The 19,765-nt window shown below is 37.6% G+C and overlaps 1 pseudogene; it reads right to left on the reverse strand.

Annotated features, from left to right (window-relative positions):
- Positions 1-3,798: 3,798 nt before the first annotated feature.
- Positions 3,799-6,521, reverse strand: LOC132554860 (putative nuclease HARBI1; annotated as a pseudogene).
- Between the last annotated feature and the right edge of the window lie 13,244 nt (positions 6,522-19,765).

The following is a 19,765-nucleotide window of genomic DNA, read 5'->3' on the forward strand; positions in this document are numbered from 1 at the left end:
GAACAGAACAACAGGATGATCGCATTCGCTACATCAGAGAACCTTTCCGAACTTGTAGCATCTGACACATTCTACTGTGATGGCACATTCTACACCTGTCCAACTATGTTTCACCAGATTTACAGCATCCATGTACAGATTGAAGGCATCATGGTACCATTCAACCCCTGAAGAAGAAATACGCCAACATTGACAGACGCCTGGCCACCTTGAAGGACTGTTATCAGACTGTGATGATCGACCTGATGACCTAAGCTGATTCAGCATCCGATCTTCTCCATCTTGGATAGAGTGTTTTGTGTTTTCTAGTAGAGACTTATCAAGTACTTGACTATCAAAGGTTGCAAAAGGACATAATATCTAGATAAGTGATACACGTATTGTCATAGATAAACGAGTCATTGCTAATTCAGCATCATTTAGGGGTTTACTGTTTATTTTAAATAATAGTTTATTTTAGTGCTAAAATGTACATATTGTTTCACTATTACTTGTATAAATATGAATTCAATTTAATTGCTGACATCAGTATATCAATTTTATTTATTAATTTAACATAATCGTACATGATGATAATAATTAAATAATGAATAATAACATTAAATATTAATATTTAATAGCTATTTTGCAATACTTTGATATGCTAAAAATTGTGTTACAATCATGTAAAACAAATAGAAACTTCATTTCATAATTGATATGTAAGTATCCTGTTTACAAAATAAGTTGACATTCTTAGTTGAAACAGACTATAACTTAAGCTTCAAAAGATTCCCTATATAAACACCTTTCTTTAAAGTTGGCAGAGTTGGTGTTCGGGGAATGAGCCAAAAAATCTTAGACGCGGTGTTTCAAACCATTCATTTCAAAATACGCCACTTTAAGAATACAAACGGAATCAGACAGCAAAGTAATGTCGGGTATTAGATTTTATAAATTGTGACATTCAAATTCGGTTTAACTATGTTTAGATGATATCATTGTGTATCATGAGAAAGGTAACGAATATTGAACGTATGTAAAACATATTCACTACACCAGAACCCATTAGCTTCAAAATCTCACCATATTTCAGCTTTATTTTTCTTTTTAATTTTTCGCGAAAATATTGCTTCGTAGTAGGTTATTTTAAATGTGAATACCTTTCGATAGGTTGCTTTTATAGGTTGCATTGGATTTTAAGTGAATCAGCACCGTGTATGCTAATGACGCTACACCCACATAGACGATTCCATGAGACCAATATGAGAACAATACTTAAGGGAGGATGGTGGGTGAGAGTCTGTCTCACAAGGGGATATCTAAAACGTCACTAAGTCCAAATTGTACAGCATATTTAAATGAGTTATTTGAATATGCAAATTAGATTTTATTCTATATTTCCTGTCTTCGCTTGATCAAAGACTACATATTATAAAAAAAGTAATACACAAGGACTAGAAATGTAAGTTTTTAATTTGCGAATGAAAAAAACAGTATATGTATGTATTACCTTTTCTTTTTCTATTAACCTTTCTTTAAATTATAACTGAATCGTAATAAAATGTTAAAATGAACTTTTTTTAATTTCATTTAACTACACGTGACCAGCTACTAACAGATAATTAAATCCAGGATGAGCTTTTGTAACGATTATACATAATTCATGGAAAATGTAAACGCACACTGAAAGCGTCATCTTACACTGTAATACAGGTTATCTTAAAGAAAAAAACCCCAATGAATACAAACATCGCTTATCCAGTAAGATCACACTTGTGTAATGTATACTATTTGTGTGTGTGTGAGGGTGTGTGTGTGTGTGTGTGTGTGTGTGTGTGCGTGCGAGGGTGCGTGCGTGTGTGTATGTGTGCGTGCGTGCGTGCGTGTGTGTGTGCAATGATAAACAGTATAGAAAAGTTTTCTTCAGACATAGGAAGACATTTTGTGTCACTCAAAAATACTAAAAAAGTGAACACATTAATTGATTTGCTAAATTTTACTTCTCTGAAAATACTGACTGAATATGATGTAGAAAATCATGACCATGTGTATATGTTGAGGCATCATATTACTGTAGCAAAACTCCGTCAAATATAGAGGTAGGAACTCTTCATATTCATGTGAAATAGAATTTGTCGATGTTGTAGTAACTTCTTTCTTGCCGTTGTTAGTGCATCATCTGTCTAAACTACCACATTTGATGTCATGTTGTCAAAAATACAGCTCAAACATCAGCCAGGACCATATCATGTTAAAATAAACTTTATTTATTTTACAACAATTGCGAAACAAGTTATGTCAACTTATACTAATCACTCTTGTTGGCCCGGATGTTACTTATGGAAGTTTCAACAATTAAGTTTGTTGAGGGTAGAGTAAATGAAAAGAATATAAACACATATGGTGTGCAAATTTGGCGAATAGTTTCTGTGGAAACATAACTGTCATCGGATATTGACCAAGAGATGTGTTGGTAAATCACAGACAACCTTACAGCTGTCCAGGGCCAACTGGCTTGCGCTTATCCTATCTATGGTGAAACAATCAGAATCCAGCTAGTCTTCGGAGCAAGAAAATAAAAATATTAATGACATAAATATTTACCTGTATGTTTTGGAATATCCTTGTTGAAATTTTACATAAGGAAATTTCAACTTATATGGCCCTTAGTTTGGTATTTTGAGTGCTTAAAATCAACGATTTCAATTTTCTATTTTATTTTTTACCATTTTTATCTACAATACATACTTTACTGCTTGTGATAAATACCGCAATGATTTTATTAATGTATATTTCCTACTTGTTTGGTTAATTTCTTATTTTTGTGTGAATATTTCTACAATACACGAGTCCTTTTTGTGCCAAATATAAATACAATTTCAACCGTTTGACGAGTTGGAATTAGGATGAAATTATTTTCTCTGTGGTATGAGTCGCCAATAGGGGGCGCTATGTGTATGATTTGCACGTGCAAATCAAGACTAGGGCCGTACTGTCGCGTGTTGCCTGTACGTGTCATTCAGGCGGCACAGGTAGGGACGCACGGAGGTGGAGATTTTTTTTTTATTTTTTTTTGCGGTAAAATGTAATAGAAGTTCAACTGTGCGGGGTTTCTGTTGCGGTAAAATGTAATAGTTATTAATGAAAGGAGTGACATATATATACATACATTGTATATTGTGTATTTGTAACAGATTAGTGTATGATTTACATGTTTGTTTAATAAATCAGTCGTGATGCCTCTGTCGCCGTGAAATACATTTTACTATTTTGTGTTGTTTATCCTATTGGATAATAAAATAGAGAAGTTTACGTATCATACTTAGAGGATAAAGTGCTTGTGTTTTATAAATGTAAAAAAATGTAATTGCTTATTGAAAAGACAGCTTTTATTTTTAAATACTATCATAGATATGCGAGATGCTCAATTTGAAAACAAATATCTGAAATGCACGTGTATCGTCTGGTCTTCATGCTCCTCCATACAATGATAGTGCCATCTATCTTGATTTCATATATTATAAAGACTTGTTCACGGTTTTAAAAATAAATCTATTTTGTTTTCAAACAATTTAATGTCATTGTTTATTTATCTAATCAGTTACAATAAGACGTCCCAGCCTATGTGTACATACAGTATGAATTGGTAAACATAATCTTAACGACAGTTTGAAGTTTGAATATATTTCCTTGCTTTCGTTACCATCTTCAAGTAAACAGTTATTTTTTCAAGTTGACTACAGGGAATGTCTATGGCATACAAACTCTCTAAGACAAAGAAGTAATTGTTCTCTTTAACATACTAAGATGCATGTTTTAGGAACATAGCAGCTGGACAAGGCGAGTCCTCGTAAGAACTCGTGGTGTTGGGAAACACATGAGGATTCTTTACTTTAGGAGTTGGTGTATGTATATAATATAAGCACGTAAACTCTGTGTCTATTGTTCACTTTGTATGTAATCGAAATGATTCTTGTATGTGTATGTGTTTACTATATAACTTTTCTTTATATTATATCGTTCCATATGGAAAACGCTTATTTCGCGCGTTTATATTCATAACTATAGGAGTTGTTGTATGTATACAATATACGCACGTAAACTCTGTGTCTACTGTTTACTTTATATTAATTTAAATGCACTATTACTTTCTGTAATGTCAATGTATGTTCTTTTTGAACAACTCTTCACACTTGGAGGAAATAAAAGAATTAAATACTCATTTACAATATTGGCCTTAAGGTTAATCTGCCGCCCTGTCATTGCATAGTACACACATAACGTGCAGTACACAAGTTGATACAGTCAAAAAGCACCAACATCCTCAATATCGTCACTGTTAACATCTCGCTGTCTACGAAACCGTCCTTTCACGTGTCCAATTGCTTGCTCTACGGTTTGTCTGATGGATGAAACTTTGCGGGTTTTTGGGCTGGTGTTAATCTTTCATAGCCCCGGAAAGGTATCATCAGAAAACTTGACAGAGAAAAGGCGCTATAGCCTGTATTGAAATGAAATTTATATTCAAAAAAGCCATCTGAAAACTATTAAAACTGTTCCCGATTTTGAGATTCCAACGTTTTGATAAAAATCATTTTGTTAAAAAAAATAATGATTTACAGAGAACATATTTTGATTGGCATTATTTATAACGAAGACACCTCTTCCCAATATGCTACATGTGTTGACCCTGACCACAGCCTCATGTGTTGACCTTGCAAGCTACACATGTGTTGACCCTGGAGTCCATGACCTATTTGTAGCGCAAAGTGTACTGGTGAATTGCGATAAACTCTGGCGTCATGTGTTGACCCTGGCCAGCCTACATGTGTTGACCCTGGCCAGCCTACATGTGTTGACCCTGTCCAGCCTACATCTGTTGACCGTGGACAGCTTACACGTGTTGACCCTGACCAGCCTACACGTGTTGACCCTGTCCAGTCTACACGTGTTGACCCTGGCCAGTTTACATGTGTTGACCCTAGTCAGCTACACGTGTTGACCCTGTCCAGTCTACACGTGTTGACCCTGGCCAGTCTACATGTGTTGGTCCTGGCCAACCTACATGTGTTGACCCTGGCCAGCTACATGTGTTGACCCTGGCCAGCCTACATGTGTAGACTTGGGCAAGCTACATGTGTTGACCCTGACCAGCCTACATGTATAGACGCTGGCCAGTTTACATGTGTTGGCCCTGGCCAGTCTACATGTGTTGACCCTGGCCAGCTACATGTGTTGACCCTGGCCAGCCTACATGTGTTGACCTTGGCCAGTTTACATGTGTTGGCCCTGGCCAGCCTACATGTGTTGACTCTGTCCAGTATACACGTGTTGACCCTGACCAGCCTACATGTGTTGACCCTGGCCAGTCTACATGTGTTGTAGACTCGGGCATGTGTTGACCCTGGCCAGCCTACATACATGTGTTGGCCAGACCCTGCCAGTTTACATGTGTTACATGTGTTGACCCTGGCCAGCCTACATGTGTTGACCCTGGCCAGCCTACATTTGTAGACTCGGGCAAGCTACACGTGTTGACCCTGACCAACCTACATGTGTTGACCCTGGCCAGCCTACATGTGTTGACCGTGGCCAGCTATATGTGTTGACCCTGGACAGCTTACACGTGTTGACCCTGGCCAGCCTACATGTGTTGACCCTGGCCAGTTTACATGTGTTGACCCTGGTCAGCTACATGTTTTGACCCTGTCCAGCCTACATGTGTTGACCCTGGCCAGCCTACATGTTTAGACGCTGGCCAGTTTACATGTGTTGACCCTGGCCAGCCTACATGTGTTGACCCTGGCCAGTCTACATGTGTTGACCCTGGTCAGCTACATGTTTTGACCCTGGCCAGCCTACACGTGTTGACCCTGGCCAGTCTACACGTGTTGACCCTGTCCAGCCTACACGTGTTGACCCTGTCCAGCCTACATAACAATCAGTAACAAGGCTGTCGTCTACAATGAGCTTGACTGATTGATAGCCTTGTTCATTAACATAATCTGTGTCATTATTTGGGGCTTCAGTCAGTCTTATATGACTGCCGTCTATGAATCCCACTATATTAGGAATATCACTGTTTTCTTCAATCGCATTCGATATCAACCTGTCCCTCAAGGTCAGGCCATTGGACAATCTTGTGGCGAATACTGCTCAATGCCTTCGACACTCTCCCTATGCATCTGCGTATTGATGATGGCGAAAATCCAAATAGTCGGCTAATTTCGCCTATATTTGTTTTGGTTTTGTCCCACAAATAGACATTTCTCTATATTCAATTTGTGGTATCAGTTCGACAGAAAATCTTTCAAATGATGATATGAAAATCTCGTTGAAACTCTCTCGCTGTACTCTGGTGTGATATCCTCTATAACTCCGCTTATTTTCGGTGTTTCACGTCGAAAATGGGATAATGTAGTAAATGCAGTGCTGTAATCGTCGTCTCCTCCAATTAAAATCATCATTTCATCACCAAAATCGAGCAAATCGTCAATGATAGTCATAACTAATGCTGCATTTGGTGCCACAGCCGCCATGTTTGTTACGATTTAGCGAATAATAGAACGGACGTAAGTGCGCATGCGCACTGGTCATTGCTAGAGTTTGTAGAATTGTCGAATCGAATGCAGCGTTTCGCTCCCTGCACCACCAGAACATGTCATTACAAAAATAAAGGCACACGCAAATTTATTCCATTGGTTCCAGGAGAGAAAAAACACACCAATCACAGACTGATATCTTTCTTTCGAAAGCGCGACACCAAACTTTAAAACTATTACATTGTACTTTTATGTGATTCGTTTGATGTATATCAAAGGATCAAACTAGTCTTACCGTCTTGTCCGCAAGATGTCACCCATAGAACCTTCCATTATGCCATAAGATGTTCCTGGGGTACAAAGAACGAAATCAATTGTAAACCCTGGGGTATCGAGGATGACCTTACCCCGGGAATCACTTCGTGAATTCCTGCTATCTGGATAAGACCGTGACAAGGTTCTAAAGAGGCTGATAATATCATAGCTGATGAGATATATACAAAAGTTTTGACGTCGATACATGGGATAGTGTGAGGTTAGGCTGCTGCTGAAAGTGTACATCTGGTGTTTCTGTCCAGTCTATATATGATGCGTGGTTTTTATTTAACGATAAACGTTTGGATGTAATTATAATTATCATATGTATACCGTCTCTGTTTATGATTTATTCTCCGTGTAGAAATTACCAGGAGATCAATGGAAAAGTGTACAGCAATAAGACCAGGTGTTCCAAAGGAGCAAACGTCAGAAAACTCGAGATCAGTTTTAGTAAATACTTTTCCTGCTTCCGAATGAGAACACCATTGATAACGACAAAACCACAAGACATACTAACGATAATCAAACAGATTTATCTTCATGTCGCACAGGAGGAAAGCAGATTTCGGAAGAATCGACATCACGACGAGTGAAAATCTCGCTTAGACCGCACCTGTGTCCCTATGTACGTACGATAGACACCCTAATAGGAAACGATGTATCAGTCGACAAGATACAGAGCAATGTAACACGATTATCTCAGGGAAACTATTATTATTATTTATGTAAATAAAAAAATGGTGGAATGGCGCATTATCTGTGATATTTTTATCATTCATTTATATAACACTTTTTGTCGCCGTGTAAATTTTTTTTTCAATTTTGTGATATTTTTATCATTCATTTATATAACACTTTTTGTCGCCGTGTAAATTTTTTTTTCAATTTTGTTAATATCCCAGTACCCTCCTTTGTTTTTACAGGCATGTTTTGTTGACTAGATAACAATACCCAAGTCAATTCTTAGTTAATTGTGTTTTTCATTATAGAAACACAAACTTATCAGATAGAATCTCAGATAACACTTTAAAATGTATTACATATACTCTCATAAACAGGTCAACTGTGTCCGTAAGATAACACCTTATCCTGTATTACACTCTCATAAACAGGTCAACCGTGACGGGAACAGACATACCATTAACATCTTTACCATGACTGAGTGTGACTAATTTTAGGACTGATATTTGTTGTGACCATTAAAGAACATATGTAGTTGAAGTTGAGGGTAATGTACAGCAAACTTACAGAGTTATCATTATAAAGTGTATATATAGTTTGTAATTAATTTAAAAAAAAAAAAAGACAATTTTTTTTCTTTATATTTTATCAAATCTTAGTTTCTGTTTATTTGCAACATTTGAATAATACTTGTCCATGAATATACTTAAAACTGATTACAAAAATCCTTCCCATACAGTAAGAACTTGACCGGATCAGAGTGGAATCATAGCTTTTTCGGAGCTTTATATGAAATACCTGGAAATCAACACATGCGGCGCCTATCAAGCAAGCCTCGCGCGCCAGATGTTTCCTGGTAATGCAACCAGCACTCGAATGACGTCATCCGAGGACAATTACGTTCTCTCATCACAAATCCTTGACAAAATACAATGTTCGATTGACGCTACCTTCTCTAGTCACAAATCCTTGACAAAATACAATGTTCGGTGACGTTGCGTTCTCTAGTCACAAATCCCAGACCAAACTCAATGTTCGGTGACGTTGCGTTCTCTCGTCACAAATCCTTGACAAAATACAATGTTCGGTGACGTTGCGTTCTCTAGTCACAAATCCCAGTCCAAATACAATGTTCGGATGACATTCAGTGTGGAGCACACAGATAGCCCTATCACACACAATCAATTGGTGTCAGAGTACAGGTTTTAAATGGAGGACAAACATTATAAACCAATGGTTTGATTTCAACTCCCAAGGTAAGATTTGATGGGTGGAAAAATACTGCATCTTTTCAACCCCCAAGTTGACTTGTGAGTGATAATTATTGATGTTGAAATGTAGCAACTATTATCTTCAACAAATCGGAGAGAAGTAATTTTCCCCAAAAATGGACAAGTATTGTGTTTGCGGCACCTAAACATAAGTAGTGGGGAAAAGGGTATTACAGGCCCTGTGGACGTTTTGCATTTCACAATTGGGTAATGAATTATATATTCATGTATATTTTAGTGTACTCAAAATATTTACAATTTTTAAAATATCGGAGAATATGGGGGTCTTTCTGTACCATACTTTCATTCATATGCATTTGTTTAATATATAGAGAATATATCCATAAAAAGTAAAAAAAAATGAAAACAGAGAAAACAACACAAAATCACTTGCTGAGTACTCTGTGAGGTGAGAGTTACATTTGTCATGTAAGTTTGAAAACCTAAGCAAGCCTGCGTTTATCGCATTAAACGACAGAGCAAGGTACGGGAGGTAACTCGTGAGGTATTTGTTACAGTTGATAATGAAACTTGGGGATTACAAAAAAAAATAAGTATCATTTCACTAACTTATGCATGAAACAATCTCTGTCAGACGGGGGATTTGATCACACGACTGTAAGTTGCAATGCGTGTTGTATCTAACTTGTTAGAATCTGTTTACAGTACAATACTGTTTACAATACAAATGTTTCATCGTATCGCACATCTGTCACACAGTTTATATGACAAAAACGTGTTCTGTTTTTGTTTACAGAAGAAGAGAACGCGAGGACGTAACAGGATAGTCGGTATACAGAAAATCATGGAGTGCACATATGGTGTTAATTCCTTCTAAAATATTTAGCAAACACCTCCCCACCTTCATACACACAAATACACGCCGTTACACCCACCCACCCACACACATATATATAAAGTATACATTACACAAGTGTGGTCTCTTACTGGGGAAGCGAAGTTTGTATTCATTATGTTTTTTTAGATAACCTGTATTACAGTGTAAGATGACGCTTTCAGTGTGCGTTATGTAGTCTTTGATCAAGCGAAAACCGGAAATAGAGAGTAATATCCAATTTGCATATTCAAATGACTCATTTAAATATGTTGTACAATTTGGACATAGTGACATTTTAAATGTCCCCTTCTGAGACAGACTCTCGCCCACCATCCTCCCTAAAGTATTTTTCTCATATTGGTCTCATGAAACCGTCTATGTGGGTGTAGCGTCATTAGCATACACGGTGCTGATTCACTTAAAATCCAATGCAACCTATAAAAGCAACCTATCGAAAGGTATTCACATTTAAAATAACCAGCTACGAAGCAACATTTTCGCGAAAAATTAAAAAGAAAAATAAAGCTGAAATATGGTGAGTTTTTGAAGCTAATGGGTTCTGGTGTAGTGAATCTGTTTCACATGCGTTCAATATTCGTTACCTTTCTCATAATACACAATGATATCATCTAAACATAGTTAAAAACAATTAGTTGAACGAGTGTGGAAACCGAATTTGATTGTCACAATTTACAAAATGTAATATCCGACATTACTTTGCTGTCTGATTCCGTTAGTATTCTTAAAGTGGCGTATTTTGAAATGAATGGTTTGAAACACCGCGTCTAAGATTTTTTTCCTGTTGTATATATACAATACAAAGGCAGGATTTCAACACGTCTTCAAAACGAAGCCAAGTGTGATTTTCTTGGCAAGCTGGGTTGTCACATGAACAAAGCTCCAAAAGGTGGTGATCTCTTTTCCCCTGTGTTCTTAATCGCCGTTAAAAAGTCTGCTGAATTTTGTGTAGTATCTAAAGCTTTGTTTTAGCCTGTGGTATTTATCAATTTATTTCCGTTCATTTCTGTGCATGATTTTAATCTGTATGCGTGGTTCCAACAGACTTTTTAAATCCTTTTATTGAATCTTTAATTAGTTAGCGTAAATTGCATCCGGTTGATATGTGGTATGATCTAGGGACACTAAGTATGGGTGTCATTCACATTAGTTTATGAAGACATATTTAATATAACTTCGAAAAATTGATGACATCACTCCTAATGCTGAGAACATTCTGTTTTTGTATTTGTGTACATCGGAAAAAATCGAATATTTCCATATTACCAAACCCTGTGACCCACGCACCCAGACACATGAACACAGCACCATCACATACCAACATTCACCTATCCACCCCTCCCCCCGACACTCACACACACTATCACACACACACACACCACCACCACCACCACCACTCATTCACACACACACACACACACACACACACACACACACACACACACACACACACACACACACACACACACACACACACACACACACACACACACACACACACACACACACACACGCACACACACACACACACACACACACACACACACACAAACACACACACATCCACCCACCAACCTCCCCCCACACACACACACTTACACACCACCACCACCATCACTTATCTACACACTATAACCCCCTCAACCCTCACACACCCACACAAACTCAAGAACTATTTGACGACAAGTATGGAATTTTTTTTCCATTTACACAGTTCGTCAGCTAATCGTAAATCTATCTGGATTTGACGTAGTGGTGAAGCAGGAAACATTTTATGAATACTTCTTCTTTTCTGGATTCTCTTTGAAACAGGTTGTCTTCTAAACATCCTGTCGACATATCACAAATTTGAGTTTTTTCTGACGCAACATCGAGTTCCCTCCCTTTGACAAATTCAATCGTTCGATCAGACAGTTTTGAATATCAGGATATCAGTATATAAAATTCATCGAATCAGATGTTAAGTATCAATAGCAACGTGCTTTTCACATCTCGAATGTCTGTCCCCCGTGCTATTGACGGACTTTTAAGAGCCCCTGTTGTCTGCTGGTGGATTTTTAAGTCCCCCGTGTTATTGACGGACTTTTAAGACCCCCTGTTGTCTACTGGTGGATTTTTAAGTCCCCCGTGTTATTGATGGACTTTTAAGACCCCCTGTTGTCTACTGGTGGATTTTTAAGTCCCCCGTGTTATTGATGGACTTTTAAGAGCCCTTGTTGTCTACTGGTGGACTTTAAAGTCCCCCAAATATCTACTATGTACCTTTAAGTCCCCGAGCTTTTTGTATAATCTCCGTGTCAGGTTTACGTTGTTTTAGATTACACAATATTCTAACATAATGAAATGTGTTCAGCTTACACACCTTACCATCTAGATTTCTCTGTCTTCCTCAGTCTCCTCTCAGCTTTCAACAAATAAAACCTCAGCAGCTTGTAAAATGGTGGCAGTGTTGATATGAAGCATTCTACAAAACGATTCCACTTTAATTTACATGTTGTCGGGAAAAAACTGGTATAGAACACAACGGTACTATATATATATATATGTAAAACGAAAGACAAAGCATAGATGTAGTAGATATTTATTAGGGTATAAAGGTAAAAAGAGAAAAAAAGAACACGACACTGATTCACAACGTGTAATAATACAAGGCTGTCTACGAATCCAACACTATATAGACACGCCGTCCAAACCATCCAACACTATATAGATACGCCGTCCGAACCATCCAACACTATATAGACACGCCGTCCAAACCATCCAACACTGTATAGACACGCCGTCCAAACCATCCAACACTATATAGACACGCCGTCCAAACCATCCAACACTATATAGACACGCCGTCCGAACCATCCAACACTTTATACACACGCCGTCCAACACTATATAGACACGCCGTCCGAACCATCCAACACTATATAGACACGCCGTCCAACACTATATAGACACGCCGTCCGAACCATCCAACACTATATAGACACGCCGTCCAAACCATCCAACACTGTATAGACACGCCGTCCAAACCATCCAACACTATATAGACACGCCGTCCGAACCATCCAACACTATATAGACACGCCGTCCAACACTATATAGACACGCCGTCCAAACCATCCAACACTATATAGACACGCCGTCCGAACCATCCAACACTATATAGACACGTCGTCCAAACCATCCAATACTATATAAACACGCCGTCCAACACTATATAGACACGCCGTCCAACACTATATAGACACGCCGTCCAAACCATCCAACACTATATAGACACGCCGTCCGAACCATCCAACACTTTATACACACGCCGTCCAACACTATATAGACACGCCGTCCAAACCATCCAACACTATATAGACACGCCGTCCAAACCATCCAACACTATATAGACACGCCGTCCAAACCATCCAACACTATATAGACACGCCGTCCAAACCATCCAACACTATATAGACACGCCGTCCGAACCATCCAACACTATATAGACACGCCGTCCAAACCATCCAACACTATATAGACACGCCGTCCAAACCATCCAACACTATATAGACACGCCGTCCAAACCATCCAACACTATATAGACACGCCGTCCAAACCATCCAACACTATATAGACACGCCGTCCGAACCATCCAACACTATATAGACACGCCGTCCAACATTATATAGACACGCCGTCCAACACTATATAGACACGCCGTCCAAACCATCCAACACTATATAGACACGCCGTCCAAACCATCCAACACTATATAGACACGCCGTCCAACACTATATAGACACGCCGTCCAAACCATCCAACACTATATAGACACGCCGTCCAAACCATCCAACACTATATAGACACGCCGTCCAAACCATCCAACACTATATAGACACGCCGTCCAAACCATCCAACACTATATAGACACGCCGTCCAACACTATATAGACACGCCGTCCAACACTATATAGACACGCCGTCCAAACCATCCAACACTATATAGACACGCCGTCCACACCATCCAACACTATATAGACACGCCGTCCGAACCATCCAACACTTTATACACACGCCGTCCAACACTATATAGACACGCCGTCCAAACCATCCAACACTATATAGACACGCCGTCCGAACTATCCAACACTATATAGACACGCCGTCCAAACCATCCAACACTATATAGACACGCCGTCCAAACCATCCAACACTATATAGACACGCCGTCCAAACCATCCAACACTATATAGACACGCCGTCCAACACTATATAGACACGCCGTCCGAACCATCCAACACTATATAGACACGCCGTCCAACACTATATAGACACGCCGTCCAAACCATCCAACACTATATAGACACGCCGTCCAAACCATCCAACACATTATACACACGCCGTCCAAACCATCCAACACTATATAGACACGCCGTCCATACCATCCAACACTATATAGACACGCCGTCCGAACCATCCGACACTATATAGACACGCCGCACACCAAACCATCCAACACTAAATAGACACGCCGTCCAAACCATCCTATATAACACTCAAACCATCCAACACTTTATATCCAACACGACCGTCCAACCATCCAACACTATATAGACACGCCGTCCAACACTATATAGACACGCCGTCCAAACCATCCAACACTATATAGACACGCCGTCCAAACCATCCAACACTATATAGACACGCCGTCCAACCATCCAACACTATATAGACACGCCGTCCAACCATCCAACAATATATAGACACGCCGACCAAACCATCCGACACTATATAGACACGCCGTCCAAACCATCCAACACTATATAGACACGCCGTCCAAACCATCCAACACTATATAGACACGCCGTCCAAACCATCCAACACTATATAGACACGCCGTCCAAACCATCCAACACTATATAGACACGCCGTCCGAACCATCCGACACTATATAGACACGCCGTCCACACCATCCGACACTATATAGACACGCCGTCCAAACCATCCGACACTATATAGACACGCCGTCCAAACCATCCAACACTATATAGACACGCCGTCCAAACCATCCAACACTATATAGACACGCCGTCCAAACCATCCAACACTATATAGACATGCCGTCCGAACCATCCAACACTATATAGACACGCCGTCCAAACCATCCAAAACTATATAGACACGCCGTCCAACACTATATAGACACGCCGTCCAACACTATATAGACACGCCGTCCATACCATCCAACACTATATAGACACGTCGTCTAATACATTCACTAGGGTAATTTGCAATAGATATCTAAATATATCTAAAGCACTTAAAAACAAACTCCTTCGCTTGTCTCCGCGTTCCAAAACGACTACACGGGTGTAAACATCATGGTATCATTTGTTAAATCTGTTATTATCAATTCATATCACTTACCATTTGGATTACGACTAAGTGTGATTGACTTCAAAAATCATTAACTTACTTGTTCAACTGATAAAATTCTAAGCTGGTTTACGAAATAAATTTCCGAAACCACATATATATATACATGGAGTACCGTTTACTTGCTGAAGGACGTATGCTGTATGTTGTGAAGTCAACAATGACGCTGTTTCGCGTAAAAGTTTGAACATACAAAATGTAAACACTATTTATACAGCAATGAGTATATAAACATATGAAGGAATGTTTTACAAATGTGGCGATGTGTGTAAATATAGGATGTGTGTAAATATAGGGATGTTTGTAAATATAGGGATGTGTGTTAATATAGGATGTGTGTAAATACAGGAATGTGTGTTAATATAGGGATGTGTGTAAATATAGGGATGTGTGTAATATAGGGATGTGTGTAAATATAGGATGTGTGTTAATATAGGGATGTGTGTAAATAAAGGGATATGTGTAAATATAGGGATGTGTGTAAATACAGCAATGTGTGTAAATATAGGGATGTGTGTAAATATAGGGATGTGTGTAAATACAGGGATGTGTGTAAATACAGGGATGTGTGTATATATAGGTTGTAAATATAGGAATGTGTGTAAATATAGGGATGTGTGTAAATATAGGGATGAGTGTAAATACAGGGATGTGTGTATATATAGTGATGTGTGTAAATATTGAGATGTGTGTGAATATAGGATGTGTGTAAATATAGGTTGTAAATATAGGAATGTGTGTAAATATAGGGATGTGTGTAAATATAGGGATGTGTGTAAATATAGGATAGTGTGTAAATATGTGTGTAAATATATGTGTAAATATGTGTGTAAATATAGGAATGTGTGTAAATATAGGGAAGTGTGTAAATATAGGGATGTGTGTAAATATAGGGATGTGTGTAAATATAGGATCTGTGCAAATATAGGGATGTGTGTAAATATAGGGATGTGTGTAAATATAGGAATGTGTGTAAATATAGGATGTGTGTAAATATAGGATATGTGTAAATATAGGAATGTGTGTAAATATAGGGATGTGTGTAAATATAGGGATGTGTGTAAATATAGGGAAGTGTGTAAATATAGGGATGTGTGTAAATATAGGATGTGTGTAAATATAGGATGTGTGTAAATACAGGAATGTGTGTAAATACAGGGATGTGTGTAAATATAGGGATGGGTGTAAATATAAGGATGTGTGTAAATATAGGGATGGATGTAAATATAAGGATGTGTGTAAATATAGGATGTGTGTAAATATAGGATGTAAATATAGGGATGTGTGTAAATATAGGGATGTGTGTAAATATAGGATCTTTGCAAATATAGGGATGTGTGTAAATACAGGGATGTGTGTAAATATAGGATATGTAAATATAGGGATGTGTGTTAATATAGGGATGTGTGTAAATATAAGGATGTGTAAATATAGGGATGTTTGTAAATATAGGGATGTGTGTAAATATAGGATGTGTGTAAATATAGGGATGTGTGTAAAATAGGGATGTGTGTAAATATTGGGATGTGTATAAAACAGGAATGTGTGTAAATACAGGGATGTGTGTAAATATAGGGATGTGTGTAAATATAGGATGTGTGTTATTATAGGGATGTGTGTAAATATAGGATGTGTGTAAATATAGGATGTGTGTAAATACAGCAATGTGTGTAAAAACAGGGACGTGTGTAAATACAGGGATGTGTTTAAATATAGGAATGTGTGTAAATATAGGGATGTGTGTAAATATAGGGATGTGTGTAAATGTAGGAATGTGTGTAAATATAGGATGTGTGTAAATACAGCAATGTGTGTAAAAACAGGGACGTGTGTAAATACAGGGATGTGTTTAAATATAGGAATGTGTGTAAATATAGGGATGAATGTAAATATAGGGATGTGTGTAAATGTAGGAATGTGTGTAAATATAGGGATGTGTGTAAATATAGGGATGTGTGTAAATATAGGATGTGTGTAAATGTAGGAATGTGTGTAAATATAGGATGTGTGTAAATATAGGAATGTGTGTAAATATAGGATGTGTGTAAATACAGGGATGTGTGTAAATATAGGGATGGGTGTAAATAAAAGGATGTGTGTAAATATAGGGATGGGTGTAAATATAAGGATGTGTGTATATTCCGGAATGTGTATAAATTGAGGATATAGGAACATGTCTAAATATAGGGATGTTTGTAAATAAAGGACTACGTTTAAATATGGTGTAAATAAATATACTTGTACATTTAAGAGTGTGTGTGAATAAAACATAACAATAAATATTGCGTGAGATGTGTAAAGGCAGGTGTGATACATGTCCTACTGTAGCAAATGTTAGTAAATTTATTATATTAGTTTTGTATACACACGCAATGTTTATAACCAAAGAATTCGATCAATTTGACAAAATTAAGGTGTAAATATCATAATTTACAGAGTGTAACTTACAACATCAATACTCCAACACTAACAACAGATAAAAACAGAATTCAAATGAAGTGTACAGAAATCAGTTAATGTCTCCCTCTACCCTCGTCTGTGCGCACCACTCCCTTCGGAACTCCTCGCAAGAAAATCAATCTCTTATTATCTCCGCGGATGATTAGCCACTCTATTCAGCTTCTCTTCAGAACTCGTTGGACGGTTATAGTTTATCTCGGAACTCCTCGGGTTGTGATCATTTACTGGGAACTCCTCGGATGGTATTACGTTATCATTATTTATTTCACAGTGGATGAATCTCCCAATTGAAAGTAAAAGCACGCAGATAATCCAAACGTTCGATTACGTCTGCATATATTGAAAAGACATCTTTCAATACTGACAAGAATGTTTGAATGAGTCTATCAGATGTGTAGCCCTACATCACAAAATAGACCAATCAGATGTGTAGACCTACATCACAAAATAGACCAATCAATGTGTAGTCCTACATCACAAAATTGACCAATCAGATGTGTAGACCTACATCACATATAGACCAATCAGATGTGTAGACCTACATAAACATATAGACCAATCATATGTGTAGTCCTACATCATAAAATAGACCAATAAGATGTGTAGTCCTACATCATAAAATAGACCAATAAGATGTGTAGACCTACATTACATATAGACCAATCATATGTGTAGTACTACATCACAAAATAGACCAATCAGATGTGTAGTCCTTCATCACATATAGACCAATCAGATGTGTAGACCTACATCACATATAGACCAATCAGATGTGTAGTACTACATCATAAAATAGACCAATCAGATGTGTAGTCCTACATCACAAAATAGACCAGTCAGATGTGTAGTCCTTCATCACATATAGACCAATCAGATGTGTAGACCTACATCACATATAGACCAATCAGATGTGTAGACCTACATTACATATAGACCAATCATATGTGTAGTACTAAATCATAAAATAGACCAATCAGATGTGTAGTCCTACATCATATAAATAGACCAATCAGATGTGTAGTCCTACATCACAAAATAGACCAATCAGATGTGTAGTCCTACATCACAAAATAGACAAATCAGATGGATAGTCCTACATCACATATAGACCAATCAGAGGGCTTGTCAAACCACATAGGATAAATAAAGAGATGCGCAATGCCAAATTAAAGTTACTAGCGTTTGATATAGAAAGTCACGTGGTCAGGAGAAGATTTTTTTTATATACATCCCTTACCTTGTAATGTAATTAAATGTGGACAATGTGGAGTTAAACTCAGATTAAACACTATTCACCCATGTCAAGGTCACTACTGTTCAAGCAGACCTATAATGTTTCTACGTAAGTTAGTAAGTAATCCCAAAACGCAGATTAATGTCTATTTAGGGGAAATATATATGTATGTTTTTCAGGATTCATTCGTTTTATTTTCAGCACCGAATTCATGTTTACGAATATGAACGTAAAGTGATCACTTAACAACTAGATCTCGTGGGAACGATTTTTCTAATATGCAAATAGTTTTTTTTTATGATTGCATTCGCAATAAGCGTTAGACACGAAATAATAATGACGTGAATACGACCCTTTTTTCAAAAGAAAATATCAAGTTAAATTACTAAGCACTATACATTTCATCCGTAACTTTTATCTAGTTTATACCCTGTTCCGTTCATATTAGATTAATGTTTGGGACGGTCTAAAATCAGAATGAAATTACGGAGAAAAAAAACAAGAAAACATATATCTTCCTATGTTATATATATGTACCGAGCCATCTGTAACCTGACTCATGTGAAGAAAAGACAATATCACATGCAACCGTTAGAATCATAATTCATAAGATTTGGGAACGAATCTTTGAATACATTATAAAAATTACATTTTTTACTAAGATTAAGGAATGGTTTTTTTTTTCAACTCGTAATGTTGAAAAGTTAATCACGTTATACATACACCAATAAATATTATAACAGAACTGTCATACCATGTCTGTGTGGCCATATTGTTTTAAGGAATGAATCATATTTCTGACAAATTAGAGCTATTTACCATTCTAGAAAAAAATAAGTAAATAAAAAATAGAAATAAAATCTGATCATTAAAAAAAGGAATCACGTGACATCACGAGACCCATCCGAGAAGTGACGAGAGACACAATGTATGAAGTGGACAAGTTATCATTTTCGATGAACATCCGGTCATGTGACTACACTAGAACTTCCAATCTTTACATT

Source organism: Ylistrum balloti, unplaced genomic scaffold (genome assembly GCF_031769215.1).
Source record: "Ylistrum balloti isolate Yb309-2 unplaced genomic scaffold, AGI_CSIRO_Ybal_v1 Utg370448, whole genome shotgun sequence".
Lineage (NCBI taxonomy): Eukaryota > Metazoa > Mollusca > Bivalvia > Pectinida > Pectinidae > Ylistrum > Ylistrum balloti.